We start from the raw sequence: 24,731 nt of genomic DNA on the forward strand, positions 1-24,731 counted from the left end.
CACAAATACTGTATTCCCAAGATGAAACAATGGTAGTTTGTGTCATTCAAGGTTTCTGCAGGTTTCACCAGTTATATTTTTGAACTTAAGACTTTTAAAGATATTTTTAAGACCATAACGAATGAAATCTAAGACCGATTTAAAGTATGACAGATATGAAAGAATATTAAAGTCCAAGAATTATTTACAATTCTTCAAATTTGAAGATAAAGTGATGTAGCCTTGTAGAAAAAGGTCAAAATATCTCACAAACTACAGTCTCACACAGTGGGTATCCATAGTCTTTCTCACAGCCAAAGGGAGTGTACTGCGATAAATTCTGAGCGGTGTGTGTGGTAGTTATCGGTTCCACGTTGGTCTTGGTTGTAGTTTTATCATAATATGAAAATATCTGCATCTTTGAGAAAGAACTACAACACATGGATACATGAAAATCCTCCCTCGAATCAGGTAGGATTGAAAATGTATTGATTCTTCAAACCATCGCAAGACTTTCTTTAAAATTCACTAATGATGTACAAATGCCTAAATTGGAATTCAGAGGACCATTCCACTCAGTGCAAGCTAAACACTCCTAAAGTTCTCCCAATAGTCAGTGAGCTACTGTTGAATACTGTTGAAAAGTCATTTGTTCCTGAAGTAGAGAAGATTCTATTAGTGTCAGGTATGAGGACTGGTGTGCTATGATCCCTGCCTTTAACTGAGAAGGTGTGAGAGGAGTGCTAATGTGCTTGAGGAGCCACCACCTGCAAGGACAACCACTGCCCTGCCATAGGGACATCCATGCCGTTGAAACAGCAGCCTGAGGCTACAACCAGACTTTTAGTATTATAGTTTTGAAAAGTTGCTGACCTCATTTTAGTTTGAAAACTCCAGGGTTTCATTGTTAATATGGGCTGGCAGAAACAGAGATGTTTGTAAAACAATGACGCAGAAACCCATGTTCACATCCTAACTAGGTTTTATCAGTCACAGCTCCCCTATCACTGGTTAATGCAAAATGGATAATAAATCCTAAGCGTTGCTAACCCTTACTTTTAGTAACAGTTCCACCTCATTGTCAGTCCAAGAGAGTAAATGTTTAAAGATTATTTCTGAGGAAGTGCTAAGACGCTGCAATGGAGATTATTTTAGTTTAAAAATTAAAATGCATTCAGACACTGCAGGCTACATGATACGTGGGTCCCGTCTGGATACTTGACAACAATGTCAAGTGTATTAAACTGTGACTTTCATCAACCTTCTAAGTGCTAGTAGAAGTTGATATTTATTCTTGCTGACAGACATATCATCTATTTTGATTCACATATTAGTGTGAGCACTCAATCAAGCAGCCTGGTGAGAGCCATGGAGCTTTATTTGCTCAACTTTTGTGACTAGGGGAGCTGGTTTAAATGCTTTGTGAATTGCTCTGACTAAGTGTGTCATGAGAAGCATGTCAGTGCAGCCCAGAGAGGGTAGTACGGGTTGCCCACATTATAAAGTATGTGGCCACTGGGGGGGGAACTAAATGGCAGTGACCTTGATTATGATCAGCTGATCAGCTGACAATGACTGATTTCAGGGAAGTAAAGAGCAGGAGAGTGCAGGAGATTAGAAAGAACCAAGAACCACAAGAAAGAACCACAGGGAAAGCTATGATCAACTCAAGACCAAGGATCAGATGAGCTCCACAATTATAATTATGTTATCACTATCTGCACATTATGGTTTGGCGATTGAACGAATATATTGTTTATCGACGATTGGCTGAATCTATCGTCACTTGTTTTTTGGTTTGTTTGTTTGTTTGTTTGTTTGTTTGTTTTTTGGGGGGGTGGGTGATTTGTCATTTTATTTTGCTGATATAATGGTCTCCGTCTGAGAATTCATTTAACTCTATAAATAAACCAAGAAACTTGCATTTGAAGTAGGGCTGGGCAATTAATGGAATTTCACTTACGATTGCAGCGATTATGAAAACAAAGTAATCGACCATGAACAAACGATTATTATCCTGCGTTTCCTTTTGCAATGAGGCTCTCTGTTGTTAACCCAGGCTGCATTTCTGCTGCGTATGTGCAGCAGCGCTGCAATGTGAGGTTTCTGGTATAACCACTGAAATTCGGCTATTCAATTCAATTGTATTTGTATAGCGCCAAATCATAATATACATTATCTCAAGGCACTTTACATTGAAGGTCAAGACCTTAAATTGATGTACTCAACTAAATGCCAGGGCACTACAGTATCCTTGTATCGTGCATTATTACCCTGCAGCATGTCCTCCCTCCGCCGCTGACCTATGCTCAATTTACATGTTAACAATAAACACCAACACTAGTTAGAAGTTATTAGGATCTGAACAGTACTGAAGTTTACTTTGTGTTTGTTTCATGTTTGATTAAATTAAGGTTTTCAACGTACAAAAATACTCTTCCATTTGTCACGCAGTCTTATTGAATTGTAAGTCGGATTACTACTCCCCCTTAACATTAGTATTTGAGATGTGCTGGTATACTATTCACCATGGTGACACATTATCCCTCCATTAGTAACTTTATTTTGGTGAGCCACAAGGGAGCGCCTTTCCACTGGTTAGACAGAGGCAAAGCACCACAGCAGGGTCAAATCAGATCCTTGGTCCTTGACATGACATGTTACACTGACAATAACTACTCGACCTACTATAATAAAGTGTGGCTAATTTAGGGGCACCGAGTCATAATGTTTAGTGACAAAGAAAGCATGAATTTTATGTGACTGGCAGCAAAGATGTTTACCATATAACAGGTTTTTGTTAGGAGTAATATATTGGCCAATATTATTTATTCCCAAATATTAATATCTGCATCTGGCCTCCAAAATACACACTGGTTAGGCTCTAATTCCTAGTGTGTATTTAGACCAGCGACCTTCATTTTGTTAGTGTGTTTACAATTAAAAGTTTGATATTGTTTCTTTTGCAAGGCCCCAGTAAAGTTGTTATTCTAGGCAGGTACTTATATCCTGTGTCCTGAATTGTACTTTCCACAAGGTCTGGTAACACCTCTGGATCAGGATAAGGGCATCTGAACTACATTGCTTAGCTTGCTGCCACCGCAAGCCTGAGCCAGATAAGCAGAGATAAATGGATGGATGGATGAGGCTGTAGAGCTGAGACTACCAAGACCTGTTCGCAGGTTTCGCCTGTCAGATCAGATAACTGCACAAACAGTACTCAACCAGAAGTCTGTGAAATTTCTTTCACAACTACAGCATCTGCATGACTCCACAGATAATTGAATTATCTCAGATGCTATTAGGTGCAGATGATGAGCTTTTGTCGAGTTTTACTCTGAATTCAAAGCCCTGGGCGTCGCGTTTGGAAACGCGCCTGATGCTCAAGTTGAAATATTTAACTCAGGCATCATATTCACTTTACGCGAAGTAGGAATGTCGGGATTAACCGATTTACTATAACAGCGGTTTCATAACGTCTCGGTTTCATAACCGTAAGAATTGTTAAAACTAGGATATATAACTATGCTGTCCTGCCTCTTGCGAGTCACGTTTTGTGTATGTGCAGTGCGCTTGTGTGTGCGAGTCACTGACACATTATATCCACTTATTTCCACCAACGACGGGCAATAAAAACTCCATCGGAAGAGTTCACAGCGAGAGGAAAAATCATGTTTACTTTCGGGTTCTGATCAGCTCCGAAGGAGCGGCTGACATGCAGACACAAACACACGCATACAGTGTTTCTTCTAGGATGGTACAAGGACACTGGACATGCAATATGAGCCTGCCACAATGCCGGAGCAGCGGCGGAAACATTCCTGCAGCGGCGGGTCGGTATTGTTCGGTACCTACAGTACTGTAAAAACAAAAAGAACTCAAATAAAAAATCTGTATTGTGACTTTTTTTGAATTTTGGTATCGACTTGGTACCAAAGTATCGTTTTTCGTGAAATCCCTAGCTCCAACTAATCTCTGTCCGCTAATGCCCCTATAGATTCAACGACCAGTGAAGCAGATGCTAGTGGTAACTCACATTTATTCAATTCTATCTGTGCTCTGATAGAGATTGACAGGATGCACAGCTTATTTAAAATGATGACATACACAGATACCACAGGGAACCAAGTTAGCAAGGCCCTGCAGGCAATATTGACTCACTTTTTATAGATCATGCACATGGTCTCTCTCTCTCTCTCTCTCTCTCTCTCTCTCTCTCTCTCTCTCTCTCTCTCTCTCTCTCTCTCTCTCTCTCTCTCTCTCTCTCTCAAATATATTGTAATCGTGCCTCTTTAATTCTTACTATTGCACCCAGGATGGTGCAACAAGGAAAGTGAAGCCGTAATCTATTATTGGTCACATTAGAAAATATCTAGAGGAATAAACCCTACCCTATTCCGCTGCTTGTATGCTGTTGCAAAGTATTAAGCATCCCCTTCAAGGAAGCATGAAAAGGAACATTTGACATTACAACCTTCACAGAAGCCAGTACTATCCAGTATAACCAGTTGTGTGGTGCCACCCACTCAGGAATACGGATTTATATCACAGCTGCACGATTCTGATCGTTGGATACTGCATATTAATGCCCATTCTAGTTATCATTCTTAACTGTCTGACTGGAGACAATGGCTCGCTCAGCAGAGCTGGCAGTCCATGGAGACTTGGCTCTGAAGAGACTCTAGTGCATGGACTTTTTGTTGGCCGCTGGCAACAAGTGAACGAGGGCTTTATCAGCCAGGAACACTTGCGGGATTGGTCCCAATGACCAATTTATTGAAACCAGATTTGACTTGCAAATCCATCTAGACACCAATATGACAGATAAAATCAGGTCTATAGCCACTATCGTAGTATTATTGTGGAAAGTTGAGGTAAAGCCTGATGTTTATTCACTTTTTTAAATATGCAACAGCTAGTTAAGTGTAACAGTACAGTAGTAAGGCCCTAACTTCCACTGTGGTAGCTATTTGTTCACAAGTTTTCTCACTTTCTAACACATAAGGTGTGACCAGACAAGCCAGGTTTACAAACAGCATCTCAAAACACATTAAATATGGGTCCATGGTGTACAATATGAGGCTAGTGGACTTGTAGAACATTTTCTGGAGGATAATGAAACAAATAATGTTGTACTAAACAATCCTGTTTTTTATTTTTTGACAGCTTCCTCTGTATCGAGAGCCTACTGCGGTAACGGAGTGGACCAACTCAAATAGACGAGGGTTCTGTGTTTTTTCAAAAAGCAAAAATTATGGTCTGAACACAACCTTACTTCTCACAGATGGTGGACTTTTCTCTCTACCCTGTTTGTCCATGCACAGCTTGTCATATAATCGTGATTTACTGGAGAAAATCTGGAACTGTTGGCTTGATTCAAGGATCTCCTTGCTAATAGAAATACAACAGAATCCTTGTCAAGTAAAACTTGGATTGCAATGAATCAAAAGCAAGATTCAAATTAATTGTGCAGCCCTCCTCCTCAGCCCCGACAAGAAATGCTGTAGATCTCGCTGATGTCCTCCTACAGCACGCAGACAAGCATAATTCGACATTAAAGTGCTCTTCCATATTTCATAGGCAGCAATTCAATGCTTTAAATCACATTATATCAAATAGTCACCAAACACAAAATATTGTTAGTCACAAGAATAAAACACAGAGTGGGTGGATTCTGTCGCTTAACCCAAAGGGCAGCCATCCTTGTACCCTCCTCTCCTGCTAGACCCTTCCCTGCACTTGTTTTTGGCTAAATGGAATTTCCCATGCATTTGTGCCCTCGAAAGCTTGACCCCAGTTCACTTTATCTTACTCTATTTAATGCATCATAGGGCAAATGCATGCAATTTACTTGTGATGGAAAACATGAGCTGTCAAACCAGTGGAAGCTGATCCAACAGCAGGGGTAAAGTGTATTTTACCCACAATCCCATTTAACTCTGTTTGGACAAGGGGAAAAAAACATCCGGGTCTCTGAACTTCTATTCCATTTGTTCCATTTGTTCTGACCCTCCCTGAAAAAGACAGAATTAAAGCAAATTAATAAACTGTTGTTTACCTTTACTATACACAAAGCTTTTTGTTACACAATGTTAAATTGTGAAGTGCTTTGCCCTGCAAAATTAAATGCATCTAGTCGCGGGTTGAGAATGAAATTTGTTTTGATCGTCTATGTTAAGAGCCCTCTTCAGCTCTGAACATGCTGTTCGTGCTCATACGCTTGGTATCGCTCCAAAGGCCTAGATAATTAGGATGACAGGTTTATATCTTCATAATGTTTCATTATCTATTCATCATCTGATTTAAACTTTTCTTCTGGTAAATGAGGATTAAAAAATGGAATGGAAATAAAATGTGACAGATTGTTTTCCATTTTAAGACTAAGGAGTGATAATGTGTGTGACTTTTTAATCTTGAGCTTCCATTTATCTTCCAAACAGATGGGACAAGGAAATAAGATAAATCACAACCATCACTTGTCTGCACTGCGACTTTACCCACTGGTGTGTGAGCTTCTGTTTTGAAAGCTTGGGTTTTGCCATTTTGGTCAGGAACTTCATGGTTTTTTGAAACCAGAAGTAACCATATTTGGAAGAACAGCTGGTGAGTCTGACTAAGAGGTCGAAGACACTGCACGCCCATTGGAAAGTGGTACCTATTAATCACACAGTATCCATGCCCAATGCAAACCGTGCTTTATCGTCTATTTTAGTCTAAATGAGACTATAATTTACTAAATGATCATCATGCTGTGCTGAGGAAGACTTAAAACTAAAGATCGAGACCATAAACTCCTTAGGAAAATGTTTCCTGATTTTCATTAATCAAGTGAGAATTGGGGGCAATTTCTCAATGGCCGTGAACATTTTTTTTGTAACTTCACAATATCAACACAGATCACCTCATGATTGATACTTCTGCTGACACACACACACACACACACACACAAAACACACACAGTCATCGGACACAAGTGTAAACTCAAACTGGGTAAAAACAACAGAATTAGTTAACTGAGGCTGAGTGCTCGGTTTGACTTGATTCGGTTGGAAGTGCACAGCGCGAATGATGGAGACACAGAGAAGAGCAGTACATTACTTATATAGCGGGTAATAACTGTTCAAAATAAACTTTACGGTCCAAATGTGTGTGAAAAGACCCAATTACGATGCAAAGACAATTCTGTCCCAAGCTTTTATCTATATAAATGGTTGATCATTATATCCGGTTTCAACTATAATGTTTTCCGTGAAAACAATTACAAGAATTTTGTCGGGAGGTGGAGGCCGGCCGACTCGCAATTCTCTATGCAGGAAAAACCTTGAAATTAATTAACTCAAAGTACTTAAACTTTTAACGTATTGTTCAAATGCTGTAAGAACTTGCCATGTTTACAACTGTGATGTAAATACAGCATCCCCATTTTACCCCAACAGCTGAAACTACATGATAAATAAGTCAAAAAGTGTGCAGAGGCAAGCTCACCCTATAATTCAGTGAATTAAGTGGGAACTGCCAGAAAGTGTTTTAGCCATGTCAGCTTATGGCTTCTATTAAGCTGTCATTTTGTTGTTTGGCTGCAATGTCTGAGTAAATTCTACCAAGTATGTACTATTTTAAGACCTGCTGTTGTAAGCCTGGCATCTTATTGACTGGGATCCTCTGTGGCCTGAAGCATTCTTGACAGTTGTCAACAGTGGAGTACTCTGAAATTTTAATATGCAACAAAATCAATATGTCATTCACTTTCACAGCCTATTTCAGGGACATCCATCAAGGCTGGAGGCAGGTGTTGCATTGTATTACAGACGACCTGAAATACAAAAAATGTATTTACTATTTACTTTATTCCACATGAAAGCAGCTGAAAGAAAACATTTTTTCTGATTCAAACTGAACATTCTCTTTCTTTACTTTGAATTAGATTACATTACAAAAAGGTCACTTCATGCTGAAGATAAATGTGTTTTTATTTTATTATCTTGTTTATTTTTTATCTATCAACTTTTGCTTGAAGCAAAGTCCTTTTCACTGCTAGCCCTCAAGCTGAACCACAAGTGATGCATACTGACACATGCAACCTCCATCACACAAGTCACTGGGTGCTTTTTGTTTTTCACCTGTGAAGTGATGATCTTTGCCAAGATGTGTTGCGTGTGAAACTCCGAGCATCCACCCTACCACGTATTGGATATGTTGCAACTTGCAGTTTTTTGTTTCTTCACCTGACTTTACTGGATGTTGCTGTAACTGAGCTGCAAGTGGGATAAAACTGTGAAAACCAATAAATGATAGTTTACTTATTTGTTTTCTGCAGCGTAGATACAGAAGAGTGAGAGTAGTTGTAAGAATTTTGAGCTGTAGTGTGTTTTTCCCCAATAAAATTTACTTCAGAGCATATATGGCCTTGTAGCTTTACTCAGGTCTGTTTACAACAGGAAATTTGAGATCTGCATCATAATAATCCCCATAATTAACCTTACATGATATAATACAAATGTCCATTAGGACCTTGTATTGCTTGTTGTTGTTTTATGGTGGTATATGATAATAATTGAAATTTAATTAATTTTTTAGTTAACCTATTTACTAACTCACTTTATAACTAACCTCATTTCTCTGAAGCTGCCAACACAGTTTGGACCAAACACTAAAAATAAAAAATGTTGGACTCTGAGTAACACTCTGCTTGTTCTCCATTACACTCATCCTGTTAATAGCAGTAATCCAGTACAGGCTCTTTATTACCTGTTTTACTCTTTGTGTTATTATTTACTTAGCTCAAAATATATAGAGGAAATTACAGAGAAAATAGGAATAGCTACTGGCAAACACAAAAAATGTGTACCCGTTCAAGTACTTCTGGAAATTGTGTCATTTCACACTGAAGATGACTTGATGCTGAAACAACTGTTTCTCATCTTGCCATGAAATAAACCATTTGCAGCATGTTCCCTCCTCAGGATGCTTTTTTACTGTCAGACATTAGTTTGCATTTGTTGCTTGATCAGTTTTGCTCAGAGCAAAGTGTTTGATTGCTGATTTTAATATATTTTTAAAAAAATGTTTCATTTGTCAATGATATCGTAGTATTTGACAGTATCTTATCTTTATCCAACATCCAAAAAGATGTTGTCAATCACACATAATATAATACAGTGTAGTGGAAATGATTGTCCTTATTTGATTCAATGGTCAAATTTTCTGCCTGTCATACATTATTATGATCACAAAATTAAAGGCTGACTTTGTGGACGAGACGGTCCAGAGCTCAGAGGGACATGCGGAGGGATTTGGCCAGCAGAAAAAAAATGATCTGCCGAGTAATGAAAGCTCAGCTTATGATGACCACTGTGTAATAACTTCTGCTGAACTCCTGGGGACCTCGTATTAACTGCCAAAATGTGGAGGGGTACCTCAAGTGGTTTCACACTACAATCAACACCGATAAGGGAGACAAATCTGTCAAAATACAGATACCAATATTGGACTGGACTCCAATATTAACTTGCTGGCACATCTGCCAAGGGCAAGAAAAACATAAAAAAGAGCAGGGTGCTGACACAAAATGTTTCATCTGGACCACAGAAGTCTGGTGTGAACTACAGCCGGAAATGTCTAATTTTTAGTAGACATGCCTCCAAGGGATGGCTGAGGCGTTTCCAAAAAGAGACAAGTGAGAAACCTGTCTGCCACCCTGTAACCTCAACAGTGAGGGAAAAAGAGCTCAATGACAATGGAAGGTAAGTTAATGATATATCAGAGTAAATGGACAAAAACCTCAACCCAATGCCACAAGGGAGCCTTTCTCTGGGCTTGTTGACAAATGGCAGTTGTGCTGAATGACGGTGTTTCAAAGGAACTTTTACCTTGTTTATGAAACCTATCACAGTTCCTGTCTTCCAAAGTCCTGATGTAATATAACATTGTATTATACTTTTCCCAAACAATATAAAGCAGCACAATGACACAGTAGGGCTGTTTGAGTTATTTTGATTTCAATAAACTATATTGTATTTCATTGTTTGAGTTGTCTGTGGTTTCGTTTAATATAACAAAAGAACCACACAATTGGAAACAGTCTCATATTAACGTCTTGTTCACAGCTTCACATTGATGATATTTACATATTGTAGTGTGCTGTTAAATGCAGAAATTCACTGCCAATACACTGACTATATTTATTTTATTACAGAGGCCAACACTACACAATTCAAACAACGTTTTGGACTCTTCTGAGGGATAGGAACAGCACAGCCCATTTTAATTACTTAATCAGACAAGTGATTTGCTTGATTATGAATTGTGAGTTTGGGGACCTGTGTAATTGTTCTGGGAGCTCACAGTAACAGTAGGGCTTTTCAACTTTTGCATGAGTGCGTCACAAAAAGAACTGCACATAATAAAAACATAAAAATATCAGAAAAGGAATACAAAATATCATAATAACCTGGCCTCTTTCACATTTTCCATACACTCCATACATTTGTGTGCCAAATCAGTTCAGGCAAATCAAGACTGGTGACAGGAGCAGTTAAATGATGGAGGATCCCGGAAGATTCAAACTCAGCCTCTGTGTTAACTTTTGTCTGCGTCAGCAAACTGAGGATGCATCACTTTTAGGGAGAGAGAGGAAATGAAACAAACTAGAAATTGCTTCTCTTTTCCATAGAGGGCATTTTGTATGGATGAAAACATTTTCTTGTGTTTTCAAAAGGTGGGGGGTTCTCGCGAGGATTTTGAGTCTGGGCAGGCAAAGGATGTGTCAACAGGATGTGACATTTTGATTTTATTCGCCACAGGGGAAAAATGAGATGAGGATAAATGACCATGACAAGATAAAGGTGATAGAAGGTGAGAGGAAAATAAGGGAGAGGGGGATGAAGAACAGGAAAATGCATCACAAAGAGATGAACAGAGAGATGAAGGTCTTCATCTACCCAGTCTGGGAGGAAAGAAGAACTAGTAACACCAGTTTTCTGTCGATTAAAAAAAGTAGAAATGGTCCTTTCCATTATATCTTTGGTCCACACAAGGAAGACCTGCAAATATTTTGGTACACTCATATAATCAAGTGATTATTCTAGTGAAAAGATACTTTTCTTTAAACTTCCTCTGTAGTGAATTGAGAATAGATCAATAGAAATCCAGGTAACAGTTCAAGTAGCATCACTTAGGACGATATTTCTAAGTTATTGGAGTATATATACTTCCCCAATCACTCTTAATAATTTGTGACTGAGGGACAGATACATTTATCTCAAGTAAGAAATGGACATTTTTTCAAGTGAGTGAAAAGGAGGAAGATAAACAACAGAGACAGAAGATGGAGCAACATAAAACAGGCACAAGAAGAAACAGGAAACACACAGGGAGAATGGGACGAGCGGAGGATGAAGATAAATGTGATCTAGTGGTAGGAGGAAACATGGGGGAGGGAGAAAAAGCAGTTTCCAGTTCAAACAATCTTGATATCTTATTAGATCTGAGGCGACTGCGGAGTTCACTCGAAGCAGGAGAGTGGGATGAAGAAATGTGAGAGGAATGGTAGGAGCTAAGGAGGTAAAGGGGAAGAAATAGAAGAGGAAGCATGGTTAAAGCTGACATCTCTGATAGCCTTGGAAGATTGAGATGGAGTGATTTGATAAAAGAATGGAAAGAAGAGGAGGGGAAAGGGAGTTGAGGCACCGGGGGGGAAAAGGCATGTTGGGCTGGAGACTGACAGCGATAAATAACAGGAAGAAGACAGAGCAGGGGGGTAATAAGTATTCATGTTGACAGCTGATGGACAGTTGAATGTCAGGTTGGCAGTCATCTTTGTAAACAGTGACACTGCATGTTCTCATCTCATTACACTGCTCCAGCCGGGAGACAAAACAAGCAAGCAATGGGGACGGAGATGAAAGAAGGGCGTAGTGTGCGCCTGACTGAATCAAAGACGAAGCAGGAGTGACTGAGGGAGTCACATTCGAGGTCACACAGATTATGAACGTTACAGATCAGTAAGAGCACAATCTCAAAGGGCCAACAGACCGGAGTATAAATTAATATGTGATATCCCATTCTGCTAATGTTGTTAAACCCATGAGGCTCACTGCCAGAAACAATGTTCATGTTCTCAGGCAGACTAATAACATGGTATTAGACTTTTTTAATACTGGTTCTCCAATATATTCATACAACGCTGTCTCCTAGAAAATGTTATACCTCTAGTTTGCTTTATATTTTCCATCAACGTAATGAAAAAAATCCTAAATTTACAGTATGTCAAGTCTTTAAATGTTGATACAGATAGAAAAGATATTCACATACCCCAGGTAGCATTTTGGGTTTTCTTAAACACATAAAAGGGCTTGTCTCATATCCTGAATGCAGCATGATGTTTTAAAAATGTGACCATAATCTACATCTAAATTAAATATTACTTAAGTCAAAGTTTATGAACTGTAAATGACTATAAAAACCTAACATCAATCTTATATCTGTAAAGTTGCTTTCACAGGCCTGAAGCTGTAGTGTTTAGAGAGATCAAGGCTATATTTGTCCAGGAATGTATTCAGCCTGAGGTCGTGAAGCTGCAGCCTGCTGGGTTCACCCCTTTCCTTCTTGCTGCCAAGCGCTGCACCCGAGTGGGAGAAATCTGTGGGAGTGACCTTTGGTGAGGCAAAGCACTTCACTCCCTGTCTGAGTGCATAAAGGTTTTATGTTAAGGTCAAGTGTATGAGACTCATATCAGCTGTGTCCCACTGGGTCTGAATAGGAGAAATATATGCTGTACACTCTTATAAAAAACTGGTCCCCAAAAAGAAATGTTAAGGTTTGTTCTTCCCTTAGTTCAAAACCAATGTACAGTAAAACAAACAGACCATGTCTGCAGCAATTAGGGGTGAGAAAAACAATTAGACTTGGTTTTATAATCATTTTAAACATCTTTGAGTAAAAAATACTGAACTTTTGCTCGTACCAGGTTCTCAAATATGATGGAGTTAGGAGTCATCTTTGTCATGAATTATAGTTAACACTTAAAAACTGGCAAAGCAAGACATTTAAACAGGTCACCCAGGAAGTAGGATATCATGAGGGGCATTTGCTGATATTAAACAGTTAATAGACAAAATAATAATACATGTCCATTCACACATTTATTAATATGCATTCAGAAACGGTCAGTGTGACACTACACCTTTAACTACCAGAGTACAGTTTTGCTCCCTGTTACCTGTGTCAGAATCAAAAAGCACATGGTGATATTCTTCAGAGATTCAAGATGGATTCAAACAGAGAGGATGAACAATGAAGACTGGTGTGCAAAAAGACACAAGACAGACTGAAAAGGGAGTGAAAAGACAAGTGGAAGACGGAGGACTGAAATCTCCTCTTTTAAAGGACGGTCCTCTGAAACGACTGTGACATTTCAAAAGGCCAGACTTCCTGAGAGGCATCGACTATTCCTCCATTAGAGTGGGGCACTCCATGATTACACATATCAATAACATCTGAGCACAGACTCTGTGCTTTTGTTATAATTCTATGTAGCATGTATGTGTGTGTGTGTGTGTGTGTGTGTGTGTGTGTGTGTGTGTGTGTGTGTGTGTGTGTGTGTGTGTGTGTGTGTCCGGGTAAATGGAGCATTTCTACAGCTCTCTTAAAGGATGTGCTGGTCAGTCAATTGACATAATCAGATTAAATAGAACAAACTGGATTTGTCTTAACTGGCATTTGGTGAATCTGAAAAATGTGGCAATCAATCACAACACGTGTTCACTTCTGTGAGTTTAGGCTTCAGGTGCAACTAGCAGCCCGCCCAACCTATTACACACAAAAAAAGACTAATGAAAGATTGATTAAACTGAGAGGTTCAAAATATTTTCCCCATCTGTTTAGAATCTCATTCACAGAAAAAAATCTCCCTTTTCTACTCCCTCTTTGCCACCCACCTCTCCTCCCCATTTTTTCTCTGCTCGCCCCCAACCGGTCGAGGCAGATTGCCGCCGACACTGAGACTGGTTCTGCTGGAGGTTTCTTCCAGTTAATGAGGGAGTTTTTTCTCTCCACAGTCTCCAAAGTGCTGCTCATTGTGGGAGCTGTTGGGTCTCTCTATAAATTTAAGGTCTTGAACTTTTTATGTTATGATCTGGCTCTTAAAATTAAAATAAACTGAATACCTTCCATTTAAATTCATTCCTCATTTTGCCATGGATTGTTTTTGTGTGAAGCAATTTGTAACCTTGTTTAAATAAGTGCTATCCAAATAAAGTTATTATTATTATTATTATTAAAGAAGGAGTTCCTCTTGCCAACACCAAATGTCAGAAACAATACAACCACAAACAACCACTTTGCAATAATATGTGACAACTTAAAAATGTCAAAATCTCCTGAAGCAAAGCTGACAGTGGCACAGGTGAGATTCTCCACATTCAAGTAGCGCCAGACTGATATAGATTTTTTGGGGGTGATGCTGAAACAGATTTCCAATACTGATATGTAAGAGGAAAATAGCCGATGGTTCAGATATTTCTGTGAAAGGTTCATATCAACACGATTTTATTGGCCAACTGATATATCGTTGGTTTTGTTAACTGTTGGTCTTAAAAGATAAATCTGCTAATGCAACAGAGGGAACAAATACCACCCACACAATGAATCACTTAGCCCCACTGGAAATTGACAAGACCTGGGACAATGCGCCAGCTGGCACAGCAGAGAGGAACAAAATCCTTCACCTCCTCCGGTGTGTGGACATGTCCTGAGCTAAAACACCTGCCTCTACACAGGTGGGCAGCTTATTGCTGCAGGGGACAACCACATCCCCTCTGCCTCCGGCCTGCCACACATCCGACTTTGTCACAGTACTGTGGGTAGTATCTGGGTCATTATGTGCCCTATTCAAATCAGCCATTCAAGTACGGTGTCTAGAGACATAGGTCTTGAGAGCAGGAGCACAGCACGCTGAGTGGCATAGACAGGTAGGGAGAATGAAAAACTGTGAGATAACATGATGAGGGTTGAGCATAAGAAACAGTGTGATCAGAAAAGAAATTGTACTTTTTGGAAAGCATCTGTGAAACATTGGCAGTAATGTATCACATACTGGGGAGCAGCTCCTTCAAATGTTCCTGAAGGCAATGAATAAAACAGATGCTTCCTGTATTAGTGCACCAAGTCACTCTCCATAAATGTAATTGTTCTATGTCAGAACTAACTAACTCAGAACACATAGTTTTTTTTTTTAATTCTTCACCCAATGTACACATTAATTTTATTAATTAATATTTAACTCTTCTTATCTTTTCTATCGAGCTGATCATTGTTGCTGCTTTCGAGAGTGACGGCTGCAGGCAAATCCAAACAGGGATGTGGACAATTAGCCTGTGTTTCTGTTAAACTCTATTAAACAGGGCAAGAGTTCTAGACTGCCAAAGCTGATTCACTTGGCTGGGATCTGCTACTGGTGGCCTAATAGGATACATGCTGCTTCCACGTAGTCTTTCATTACAGGTAAAATCCTCTGATGGACCCTTGTGTGACCTGGTTAATTATCTACAGCAGCGGACAAATGCATACTCATCGCCATGGTAAAATACTTGACTGACGGATGAAATCAACATAATTGGCTACATGATAGAGGCAAGACATCAGTATTAATAATGGGAAAAAAATGATCAAGCTCCATATACCTCTCAGTCCACATTCACATGCCCATACCCACCATTCTTAATGTCTAATTTATGAAAAGAAACCAAAAGAAACCATTAGCAACACAGAGACTGGCACCGTCACAGAGGTAGCAGATGTGCCAGGCTATGGGAGGCGGCTACATGGCGGATACTTCAGACAATACACGGGCCCAGGGGTCCAACAGTTAGAGTATGTCACTGGATTGCTGTGCAGAAAAGTCACTGATACATTCACAATCTAACTGTAGCATGACAGAGCTATTGGATGAAGTAGGGTAACACTGGTTACACAGGCTCAGTCTGGACACCAGGCGATTTACAAATGTAAAACCTTAAGGGGATAGTTCACCCAAAAATGAAAATTAACTCATTATCTATTCACCACGGTGCCAATGAAGGGGTGGGTGAAGTGTTTGAGTCCACAAAACACTTTTGGAGTTTCAGGGGTAAACAGCATTGCAGCCAAATTCAATACAAGTGAAGTAAATGGTGACCACTTGTTCAAATGTAAAAAAACAATAGAAAGAAAACATAAAATGCCTCCATGCTGCTCGTGTGGTGTCATCCAAGTGTCTGTCAGCCCCGACTTTCAAATTCGACTCAAATGGCGTCATTGACACCATGTTTTCAGCCTAAATGTCCTACGTTATCCTGTCAGGAAAGGTAAATCTATCAAATAGCATTCCTCCAACTTTGTACAATACTAATGAATTCATTAATAATGCAATTCTGTCCACCATTGTAGTAGATGGTACAACTCCATCCTAGGGGAAACACTGAATCCTGTTGTTTCTGTTGAAAAATAATTAAAATGAAAATAAAAGTATCAATAAAGACCCTTATACTGTATTGATAACTAGAGGCATTATATGGCTAAACCCTGATGAGAGAAAATCAACTACCTCACAGTGGCAACATCAATATAACCTCTACATAAACTTTGGGAAAACATTGAATTGACACACTCAATATGCCAAAATTTGACTTATCACTTGGAGCCCTGGATTCATAGGCCATTGATCAGATGAAGCCCCAGCTAGCCGTCAGCTAGCCTCAGATTAATTGGTTTCAGTTTGTTGGCGAATATATGTATCGCTTGGCTATTTCTACAGAGAAACACCATGACATGATAAATTAGTAAACAACCTGCTGTTAGTCTTCTACTCCATATTACTCATAGTGCTCCAAGCTCAAACACAGACAAAACATCACCTGTAAACATTAACACAAACACAGATTAACCAAATTTCACAGGATTTTTGTTCGATACTGATTAATCCTGTGTTGTTGTGACATAAAGTAACTCGTTTAGATGTGACCCTTGACCATGATCAGTCAGTTGTTAAATTATTAGTAAGGATTATTTAATCTTTACTTAAGTAGAAAAGGAAATCACATTGTTTCAAGTTAAATTACAGGAAATGTGATGAAAAGGCCTTTTAGTTTTCCACTGCTTTGTTCCATATAAATGTAAATGAGGCAGGAGTGAACTCATTTCCAGCTCTCATATCAGGAGGATAAGGGGAACACCTGTTTCATTAGGAAACTCACAAAGAGGAAAACCTGTGGGATTTTCAGATACATTTAAAGACCTTGCCTTTTCCTCCCAAGCTGTCTCACACACTGCACTATATTGGATTCCTAACTCACGGTTTTCTGCAGAAGAGCTGCAGCCAGAGACAAGGATAAGTATGACATTGGTATTCTGTGTAGACAAACTGAGATGTTATCTCTATGATCACAAGGCTAAAGCCTCTCTGAGGGTTGGAAATGGATCACAGGACCAATTCCATTACATTTCTGACAGTCATTTCTGCAGGGAAGATTTATCTGTAGTTACTGGCTGACACACCCTAAAACTGCGTGTTTATTTTTTAACACTCATTCCCTGAAAAAGACGTGTGTGATAAAATCAACATATAAGGAAAGACTCAAGAACCGGAATGAGAGAAGACAAAGGGGGAAAACAGTGGACACACTACCTCCCTTTTAGCAAAAGTAACAGGGGTTGAACAGAATACTAAGTGTTAATTAAGGCACGAGGAGAACATGTTTTCCAGGAATGTCTTAAACTCGAAGCAGATTCTATAAGATGTTGCTGTTTTTATCTTACCTGGTTGTGTAGCTAGAATATTTTGTGGTTCTTTTGATCTCATTTTGGTTGTGTTTTTACCGGTGCTGCTGCATATCTGGCCAGATCTCCCTTGAAAATGAGATCACAATTAGACTTTCCTGGTTATATAAAGGTTAAATAAAAGCTAGGGCTCCAGAGTGTGACAAAAAGTGTGGGGTTTATTTTTTATTTATTTTGGATATTTTAATAATTTTAATTCTCATTCAAATGTCAGACTGAATATTCTTTAGAATTAAGTTCATTGCTCTTATAAATGGTGTACTTGCATGATTATGCTATAATGTTAGTGGTTTAAAATGGTTTCACAATGATGACAAAAATATAATTTATCGCAATAATTTCTGGGACAAGATATAGTTCAACAAAATATGTGATTGTGTCAGGCCTACCTTAATATATTTATTAATGTACCAAGTTAGAGGTTTCCTTGTTCAGTTACAGCTTTAATTCTCTGAGAATTTCTTTAACATCCAGGCAAAATTGGTATTGTACAATGAAATATCTGCAACAATATTGAATCGAAATGGAAATCCACCGATCAAGACGTAATGAAATACCTGGTCCTCTCACCCTGTAGGTCATCAGGCTTTTGGGCAAGACAGAGAACAAGAGATTGCCTGCAATGCTCAGGAGAAAAATGGGCTGCAAGTAGTTAATCTTGAGAAGGAAACGTGTCATGGTGTGGTCAATCTCCCAGATCTTGCTTCACCCAACCGAATATTGATAATATTCCATGAATCCTTTATGAACTGAGCAGTCCTGGGCTCCTTCTCTTTTCTCAGTCTCTGAGAGTATTCTGCCCTTCTTGTTCTGAACAGATAACCTCAAAAAACCCACAGGAAAGATTGTTTTTGTGAGTAATTGCTTTTTTGAACTGCTTATTGATAGTCTTGATTTCCCTACTCAGATACAGTATCTCACCCTCCTGTTTGGCCATTTTCCATGTGTTCCCCTGGTGCCCTTCCTCTCCTTACAGCTCAAGCGTTCTCTGGTCATTTTGTTGTCGTGCTATCAATTTTCTTCTTGGCTGTTCCTGCTAATGTGGCCTCTGCTCTCTCTCTGACAAGGTTTGGGGTCTAGTTGTTTCCATCCTGTGCTGACATTAGCTGGGGGACATTTCATTTTCTCTCTCGCAGGCTTGGTGCCTTGGGTAATGTTAGCAGAGCTCCTCTTCTGGCTTTAGAAAATCAAAGGGTGAACTTGCTATGTGGGCCTTTTCTTTAAAGCGAGACAAACATCCCTCCAAGAAGCAAAATGTCTTTACGCTAAATCACACAAGGATGAGGTATATTTTACTGGCAGTATGAAAAATAAAAATGTATAGTGGACAGGGATTTATGTGGCAGTGCAAAGTGTAGAAGAAACAATAGACGCAAGTTAGGATTATTTTGAGATTTAGGAATCAGTCACAATCACATTTTCACAGAACATGGACATACAGTAACACAGCAAATATAACTCACAGGAGATGTATTGCTTTGTACCTAGTGATCATTCTGTCACTTTATCTCTACCTTATCATTTTTTTTATTGTCAATATTCTCGAGTATGTGATTTCTGCTTTACACCTTTAAAGGGGACATAGCATGCCCATTTTACCACAAGTTGATATGGTTCCTTGGGGTCTTAATGAAATGTCTGTAACATACTTTGGTCAAAATACCACAAGGATCATTTAAAACAGCACCCTTTTTACCCTGTATAAAACAGCCCTCCACAGAGTGACCTGTTTTGAGTGCCTGTTCCTTTAAATGCTAATGAGCCAGCTCCCCCCTCCCCCCTCTCCCCCCATGATTTTAAACGATATAAATTACATATTTTATATGATATAAATTATCAAATATGCATCCCATACTTTGTATTCCCCTTCTGTTGTCCTGGAGTTTTAATTTTCCCAATCACATAATTAAATGTCCCCCTCTGCCCATCCACTACAAGCACACAAGCAGACAGACAGAGAGAGAAAGAGAGGGGTGGTGGGGGGGGCTATGAAGACCATCATTTACCCCCGAACCCCGACATTCAACGGGTACAACAACAAGCGGAGAAAGCAGAATCGTGGGCTGACCTTATATATACAGTCTATGGGGCTGACCAGCGCGGAGAAATGCACGTCCCGTGTGAACAGCCAGGCAGCTGCGCGCTTGAGAACGGCGCTGCGCTGCCTTGCAGCAGCGCTTCCGCGTCCGGTGTAACCCGGCATAACGAGTGGGGGGGCTCTGTGTGTTTGTCCCACTGGTACAGTAGTGCTGAACACTGCGGAAGTCTTCCACACTGCTGGCTGTGTGGCGCTGACACAAATTCCAGCTCACGCACGGGAGAGCGAGCGGTCGCGCCCGAGCAACTGCTGCAGCCTCCCAGTCCCAACGATCCAGACAAATGCCACATGTGAGTGAATCGCGGGCTGACCAGCGGAGAAATGCTCGTCCCGTGTGAACAGCCAGGCGGCTGCGTGCTTGGGAACGGCGCTGCGCTGCCTCGCAGCCTCCAGTGTAAACCCGGCGTAATGAGTGTGGGGGGACGGGGGGGGGGGGACGGGGGGTGAGGTGGGAGGTGGGCCAAGACCATGTAGGGAGACTTCCAGTGCCTTGTTACGACACAAAACCCAGGAAGCTCAATCGAGTCGCTCAAGCATGACGTTTCTGACTTAGAGGAACCATAACAAAACGCGTGCTATGTCCCCTTTAAGTCGCAGACCTCCACCTCACCATAGTTATTTCTTTCTCAACCGTCCTCCCATCCCTCCTCTGCTTGTCTTATACTTCTCCCTCCCCGCAACGTAAAGCTACTTAACACCATCTTAACTCCACTGATAAACAACAGACTAGTGATTCCCCCATCAATCAACAGCCCCCCCCCGTCCCTGCTCTGGGTCCTTGCAATTTCTCAGTCCTCTCAGCTCTGATTTACTCCCTTCCTTACTGTCAGGCTTATTCTCTCCTCGCTGCTTTCTCTCTTCAGTAAATCTGTGCTGCGTCAGCTTCTCTCCTCCCCTGCTCTGTCTACATGTTAGTCTGAGATAGACTTCTGTTTAACTTCTCCCAGCCCACATTCCACACAAACACCACTCTTTCACATTTGCTTCTCAGCTTGGAAAGGGAGAATTCTCTTAAGATTGTATGTAAATTAAACTACTCCTGCAACTGAGAATTCCTCATCCATATTAATAGCAACTTCAATATCAATCTGACAAAAATCTAATAAGAAAAAGGAAATTAACCAACAGAGAGGATAGCCTGTGCATATTATGAATAATAAGCTTTCCTCAAAAGCTTTCATAATGGCTGTTAAATACAAGGGAAAAAAACAATACTATTCTATGGAGTAAAAACTGCTACCTTAGGCTGTTCATACTGCACCATGCCTCCTCCATTAGATGTTAAAATAAATTATTGGGATGAAAACTGCCAAAATCAATCATCAATTTACTATTTGAAAGGAAGTGGTTTTAGCCTGCAGCCTCTGTTTTCAAAGAATTAAATTAAGTAAAACTTCTGATATTACATTTCTGAGCCAACTTAATCACTGCAGTACAAGGGAAGAAGAGAAACAAGAGACAACAGCAAATAATTGGAGGATATTCTACAGCAGACACACAGCTTTTCTGCTTCTTCAGCACACTCTGTATAAGGGACAATTTGAAATCCCGTCTAAAACCTTGCTGTGTTCATCCATCTCATAGATGATACAGCTCAAGTTATTCATTATTTTCAGAGGGCTGTAACTACAGTGGCATGAGTGAAGTGGCCTGTCCTCACTACTTCAAAACATTTGAAGGATAAGACTTGGGTTTAAGTTTAAGTTCAGAGTTTGCGTTGGGTTATTGTTATATAATGGCTGGGGTTAGGCATTCAGTTGCAATGGTTAAAGGTTAAATACACACTCCAGTGCTGATAAAAGCATCACTCCAAGAATATTGAAAAAATGCTTAAGAAGAGTGAGAGAGCAATGACTGAAGGAGTCACAGCCCTGTGGCTATGAACTATAAGACGAGAGGGTCAGGCATCACAGGGGAATATTGACTGCATTAGCGGGACAACATAGAAAGCTGCTCACTGTATCATGGACAAAGATGTGGAGCTCGTAAACAGACTTAAAAAACCAGAAAAATCAGCTATACTCTGTTTCTCTGCTGGATACACAGGGAGTGTGGTGATTATTTGTTAGTTACTAGAAGTACATATATAGCCATTAAAAAAACTTCTGTTTGGGCACATGTGTGCTAACATGGCTAGAAGCTCTATTGTGAGAGGCTCTTCAGAAGGGGAGTAGCCATGCTCTTTGTCATCATTAGTAAGACTGTCCTACAGCCCTAAACATCTTGTCGAGCTATGAATACATCACAGTTATCGGCAGGCCCATGTGTTGTATTTACTGCCTGTCCATACAAGAATAGAGAACTGAATTCACATGTGGGTGTGATTGAGAGAGAGGGAACAGAATATGGCAGTTTGACACTTTGACTTTTTACAAAAAAAACTAATGAAGTTCAATTTGAACAAAAGCCAATTAACCATGAAATTACATGTATCTACGACTAATGACCGAGTAGGAGGACGAAGCCACACACATTATCTTTCCCCCCACGGAAAATAGTCTCTCCTGCTTGCATACCTGGCTTGTACAGCCCAATAGCAAAAGCTTGTTCAGATACCGTAATTGCATCAAAGGCATTACAGCTAAACAAGGCACGGGATTGGATGGTTTACTTCCCCCACTTCAGGAGATGTTGCCACAGTGTGTGCCGTGCATTATAACAGACCTGACTAATCGATTACTTAATGAGTTGCCAACTATTTTTTATAATCGATTAAATCAATTAGTTGTTGCAGTCCTATAAATCTATGTTTTTTTTTTTATGCATCGCGATGCGGACGTTGGCAACTCTGCATCGATGCATAGACAGAACATAATCGATTCATGTTTTCCACTTTGTTAATTTGGGCGATTTCCCGCCATTGCATAATTTTAACCACCGTTGCTTCAGGAGCAGGACAGACACACATTAAAGGCCAGGTCGTCTTTTACCGTGCCCTGTATAGAAGCATCTGCATTTGTCATATTTGTCCGCTCATTAAACAGGTATTACCATTAATTTGCCAAGTGTCTAGTTTTAAATTTGCTTCACCAAGACTGTTCTAATATGTTGATGCAATCATAGGACCGTTGGCAAGGCTAATACAGTTACTGCAAAGAAATACACAAAAGCACAAAGATTAGCAAAACCCAATTACTGGCCTGGATTGTTCTTTTTTGTTTCTGCTGTGCTTTTCTTATCTTAAGAAGACAATGATAGGCATTCTTAACATGCCAGCACTGCCTTCGGAACAAATGGACCCTGTCCATTCATACATCCATCCATCTATCCCTTTATTTATTACCCCTGCTTATTCAGGTCCTCGCTATGAAGGCAGCAGGTCCTTTTGTCTGCCCTCCTCTTCCACCTTTTCGGCATTGGGGCTTGGGGATCCTGAGATGTTTCATTACAAGAATATATATGTGATGATGTTCGAGGTGTGCTTCCATTTTGACCTGTCCACAATAACTCCACAGGGAGCTGTCCTAGAAACATCCTCATCCATGTCCAAACTGTTTTATTGACTGCATTCAATGCAAAGAAACAATGGTTGTAAACAAAGATTATTCTGGATATCTGAGCCTGTTACAGCCTGGCATCGCCAAACCAATTTGCATTTGCAACCCCTCAGTTCATTTTTAATTTCAAGGGGGCATTTTCAGTAGTTGCAAAGCAGAACAGCATACAGTGTTTCTTATCTCAGCACTCCCATTGCTCATCTGTCATCCAACCAATTTTTGATTAACCAGTTTCAGGACGGATGGTAAACAATCTGAATGGGAGGGGGGGCCAGAGCCATATAGTAGAACGAAAAAAATATGAGCTCAATGTTTGGTCTGATTTCCAGGGTAAACTTCTTATCCTCATAAACACCCCTACATTAATACCCTACATCTAGCATAATTTGACTGCTTGTACCTACAATCTCATTCCAACACTATAGCCAGAGTTAATAAAGATCCAAGATTCCTTCCTAACTACTTCACTTATTCACTCAGTCTCTAACAGGCAGTTTACGCATCTAATAGGCAAAGGAAATCTGTGGTTATCCTGACTGAGACCTTATTAAACCCAAATCCGTTCAAAACAAAATGCCAAAGAAAAAGAAGAACCAAAACATAGCACAATATTTTATCGAGATGAGCTTTTTTTGTAATGTTTTGTCAATGGTGTAATTATGTCCCTGTTATTATGTTTTCAATTGATCCATGAATTGCTAAAGAAAAAAATTAAATAAAGTTTTACATCTAAAAACATCACACATTTCTCTGAAAAGAACACTAATGCAATTCTGGCCTCTTGTCCACATGCAAAAGACGTTTTAAGTCACTAAAATTGAGATTTCCTTCCAAAGTGTAGATTTTTCAAAAACGCTGGTTGCTGTGTATCCATGTACAGAAACAACAACAATGCCAAGTTTAATTGCAAGTTTGCGGCTACATTCACCACAACATGACTATTCACAGGTGTCTGCCTCATCCAATACTACTTGGTTGTTTGAGCATTTGTAGACACATTTGTGTTCCCGTCTGGATTTTGTAAAATTAAGGTCAAGTGGACAGAGATATTTATAGAAATGGAGGGGAAAATATTGGTTCAAAAAAATATCTACAGTAGTGTAGACAAGGTATTAGTCTGTTGTCCAAAAATACTAACAAGCTTTGTTTATATTATTTAGAGATAATTGTAATCACAACCATTTTCAATATTAAATAACTTCAAATATTGAAATAAAGGGAAACTTAGGGTGCTATACCTTAAATATTGGGTTTTGTTTAACTCCCATAACTGGCAAAGCCTATTCAGTTCATCAACTACTAACCCTAACCCTAACTTATGTTAAGCTACTACATTTTTAGAT

General features: G+C 39.7%; 1 protein-coding gene across 4 annotated transcripts in view; it reads right to left on the reverse strand.

The window, feature by feature from the left end:
* gpat2 (glycerol-3-phosphate acyltransferase 2, mitochondrial) overlaps positions 1–24,731 on the reverse strand; it is an 86,642-nt gene that overhangs the window by 50,837 nt on the left and 11,074 nt on the right. Inside the window, exon 3 of one of the 4 annotated variants that reach the window (XM_034596031.1) lies at positions 5,958–5,993. The exons of the other annotated variants lie outside the window; for them this stretch is intronic. The gene's annotated coding sequence lies outside the window, so the exon portion shown is untranslated. The remainder of the gene's footprint in view (positions 1–5,957; positions 5,994–24,731) is intronic. 4 annotated transcript variants of the gene reach the window in all.

This window comes from Hippoglossus hippoglossus, chromosome 9, assembly GCF_009819705.1.
Source record: "Hippoglossus hippoglossus isolate fHipHip1 chromosome 9, fHipHip1.pri, whole genome shotgun sequence".
Taxonomy (NCBI): domain Eukaryota; kingdom Metazoa; phylum Chordata; class Actinopteri; order Pleuronectiformes; family Pleuronectidae; genus Hippoglossus; species Hippoglossus hippoglossus.